The sequence below is a fragment of the Phoenix dactylifera genome, unplaced genomic scaffold (genome assembly GCF_009389715.1).
Source record: "Phoenix dactylifera cultivar Barhee BC4 unplaced genomic scaffold, palm_55x_up_171113_PBpolish2nd_filt_p 000521F, whole genome shotgun sequence".
Classification (NCBI taxonomy): Eukaryota; Viridiplantae; Streptophyta; class Magnoliopsida; order Arecales; family Arecaceae; genus Phoenix; species Phoenix dactylifera.
The window spans coordinates 302,941-306,961 of NW_024067932.1; the positions used below are offsets into that span (position 1 = coordinate 302,941).

The window sequence follows — 4,021 nt, forward strand, 5'->3', positions numbered from 1 at the left end:
CACAAAGATTGGCGAGTGATGAATTAGTTGGGTTTTGTATAAGACACTAAAATACTGCTCATATATCTATCACTTATTTGAAACCTAAATAAGGGCAGGATTATTTTCAACCAAAACCAATTGAGTTGGGTTATATTTTCAAGTGCTATGTAGCCTAGAAGTACTTGGATCAATAACATTTCCCATACAAACCATAAAGTCAATTCTTCCCATTGCTGAATGCTGAGCCATCAACTTAGTAAGGCCATGGATCTTATATTAAAATAAATTATCAATATGTTATAGTCCTCTCAAGTTGAGCCCAAGGAACTTCATCGTTATTGAGTTTAATCATGTTGCGTAACGATAGTAATAGCAAGCATCTTGTCAAGAATGACCAGCAACTACATATATGATAACCCTTCGAGCCTTATCTACAAAACAAACCTACTCAAAAGTTAGCCTTAATCTAGTACATTATAGCTTTTACTAACTTATCTTTGAAAAACTATCATGATAGTTTCATAATATAGATCATTTGCACTGGTGAATAATTGGTAGACTGACTACCTTGCTAGCGAAGTCTTTTAAGAGTAGGATATTTCTAACAAACTCTTGATTCAAAATATATAGCCATGATTTGTTTATTCAATTCATATTAGGGCCGGCCCAATTCTTAGGCAACTGAGGCGGTCGCCTAAGGCCCCAGTCCAAAGAAGACCCACCGCAGAAGAAACCTCAAAGGCAAAATAAAAAGAAAAAAGATCCTCCTTAGTGAGTTCGCCTTAGGCCTGCCCACTACAGAAAAGGCCTCAAAGACAAAACGAAAAGAAAAAATAAACTCTCTTAGTGAGTTCGTCTTAGGCCCCTAAATGCATTCAGCCACTCCTGATTCATATATATAACCATGAATTGCTTAAAATGGTTAAGTAGCTCTTACCACCAGGATAGAGGAAAAGACCGAACATTGTGCACCACTCACATAATCTCATTATGAGAGCTTATTCTACATAATCTAGAAGTGCGGTGGAGCTTCCATTAAATAACGTTATATAAGCACGTGCTCAACTTTCTCCATGAATGGAGAAAGATGGCTTGGTATCCTGGTAATGCGAACGACGTCTTCATCCATAAGCACACATGGAAAAGGATTGTTGCGATGCATGTAACTTCCATAGGCAATGCTTATTCATACTTGACCAATGGAGCATTCACTTCTTCATTTAGGTCATTTGTTTTCCATATCTCCCTCAACTGTTCAAGATGAAACAAAATTAGGTTAAAAGTAAAATGAAAATAAGGATGCAACTTTTGAGAAAATGCTAAAAACAAGTTAAATTACTAATTTAGGGCTTATTTGGCGCTATTGTTTTTGGATTTTTGTTTCCCTACTGATAACAAGATGTCACACGGAGGTTGATGCTGAAGATAGCATTTGCATAAAAATTCTGCTTTCTTCTGCTCTTATTTCACCTTTTTTTTTTTTTTTTTTTTGAAGTAATGTAACTTCTCTTTCTAAAGCTAAAAAGTTTTTTGAAATAATTAGTAAAAATAAAATGGTCTCATCACATGAGTTGTTCGGTGTAGTTCATTTTTCTCGTTGGGTTTTTCAAAACACAAATAGAAAACAAGAGCAATGATAAAAGGGCAATTTGTGATTTCACAGCACTTATCGCTGTTTCAAGATTACAAGTTAAAAAGTATGAAACATGTATTTTTATTATGTACTAGGAAGAGGTTTCAGGTTCTGACTTTAAAGGTGCATTCTCAATCATAACTATCAGAAAAAAAAAAAGAAAAGTAAAGACTTTTGAAGTCTCCGTATGGAAAAGCCGCTGGTGCTAACTCAAACAACGATGATAAAATATGGAGAATTAGCATCAAGTAAACAAATGGCATTAATTTTACCAAAAAAAAAACAAATGGTATTAAGATGTTGAGCAATAGGGTAATAAAAATTCATTTCAATTAGATACAACTAGACTACTAATTTGCGTTTAACCTATAACAGTGCACCTGTAATAACAGTTACAATTTTAAACATCCAATCTATGATATATAATAATATTAATTTAGCATCATTGGTTGAATGTAATTTCTTGGTTCAGTGAAAGTTACCATGTTGTTCAACTCTATCAATTGACTTATCTTTTACTATACCAACAAAATATGAAATTTTTTTCTTGAAGATAAATATGGAAGGAACCAATCAATCAAATACTATTAAAAAAATTCTCTTTTAGATACCTCCTCAACTTTTATACTTGTAATTATAACAAGGTATCTAAGATATAAAAATTTTATGGTATCTGCTCACTCTAGATCGATAGTTGGCCAAAGGAAAAAGGACAGGGAATTACCTTTGCAAGGTGTTCTTTCTGATATCTGTATCCCTGATATGGATAAGGAGAAACATTAATATACTTAGAGATATGCAAACTAAAAAGCACCAACAAACTCGTAGAATAGTAACAAATTAACCTTGTCTGTTCCATAGATATAGTCACAGTAGGTAAAAACTGATGCGAAGTTACTATGGCTTTGCCCTCCAACATAATGATGGTAATCATGGTACTCAGCTCCTCCATAGAAAGGGATATATTTTGTAGGAGTTTGGGGGAAGTCGTAGCTGTGTTCAACATGAACATGTTAGTCAAGAAGGTAAAGCATGCATTTAGTTTAAAATTAAATAAAAAGTTACACTTCACCCATTTGCCACGAGTGGAGGCATTAATTATATTTGATTTTAACTTTCGGGCCTCCGTGTGGTAAAGAGGATTTTGTCCAACTACAAGTAATTTTTATTATTTAACCTATTCTCCAACTTGCATCAGTTAAGTTTTACCCAAAATTACTTTTATATTATTAAATATTAAATTCATTAACTGATGCTCCTTTATCTTTCCCTCTTGCCTCCAATTCAGGTTCTGATTTTCCATCTTTTAGCACCAGTTAGTGACCAATATGAGAGAGGAAATCAAAATCCTACAACATTTTTTTTTCTTTTTGTTGTATTATTATGATTGCTATTGTTGTCGTCGAATCCGGACTGAGGTGCAAATGCACCTCGGATGACCTTGAAGTCGGCTGGAGGTGAGCTTAGTAGGCTGGTTGAGGCGTCGGGCACTCATTTCCTCCGCTGAGTGACTTGCAAGAAGTCCACTTGCTTGAGAGTTTTCGACGAAGAACCTCCTATACCTAAGTCAAAATAATAAGGCAACAATGTGGAAGGAAGAGATCTCAGCAGAGGATGGCCTCTCTGAGTGATAGTGAGTGCTTACTATGCGTGTACCTCAAGTCTCCTAGGTTTCTCCTTTATATAGGAGAGCTAGTACTGTCATTACCTGGGCCGACATGCTGTACAATGATGCCAGGTAGCGGCCGATGATATATCCATGGCGTGGGGGTCAGTTGCATAGGCAGAGTGCGACACAGTTCTAATGCGGTTATGTGGGGTTGCCACAACTGCAGACTACTAGGGCTGTCGGTTGTTAGGGTTATTAGCTGTGTTCGACCCGTGCTGATGGTTCTCCTCGGTTGGAGCTAAAGTCATTTACCTTAGTTTATGTTCGAGGTCAGGGGGTCAGTTTGGTTTGAGATTGAGGTATCCCATATTTCTTCCATCATTTGCCCCCACTTCTATGGCTGAACTATATTCTGGTTTGGGTGATGGAAATTGAGTAACAACCTCGATTGACGGCAAGACCTTCGTTAGGGGCATTAAGTGCACCAATCAGTTTTTTTGAAGCGTCACTGAATCCAGGCCATCTCGAGACATCATTATTATAGGGTGACTCTGAGATACCTTTAATGCGGTGATCTGGCGCATTGCCTTCGTCGCATCCTGGGTGACACATGGCTCGATCCGCTCGGGTAGTTGGATTGGCAAGTTGCGGAGGCCAGCGAGTGGGACCTTCATGCCGAGGCGAGGGTTGCGGAAGTGATTGAAGAGTACTGTACTTTGAAAGAGTTCCGAGAGGAGGCCTTAGAGAATGCGGCTGACGCGTTTGGGAAGAGCTTCGAGGCATGCTGAGCTCAAGCT

General features: G+C 37.5%; 1 long non-coding RNA gene across 1 annotated transcript; it reads right to left on the reverse strand.

The window, feature by feature from the left end:
• Positions 1 to 839: 839 nt before the first annotated feature.
• On the reverse strand, positions 840 to 2,630 carry LOC120106298. The gene is made up of 3 exons (XR_005508482.1): positions 2,461 to 2,630; positions 2,340 to 2,372; positions 840 to 1,233 (listed from the first exon to the last, which is right to left on the reverse strand). It is a non-coding gene; the product is annotated as an uncharacterized LOC120106298 (long non-coding RNA).
• Positions 2,631 to 4,021: the final 1,391 nt, after the last annotated feature.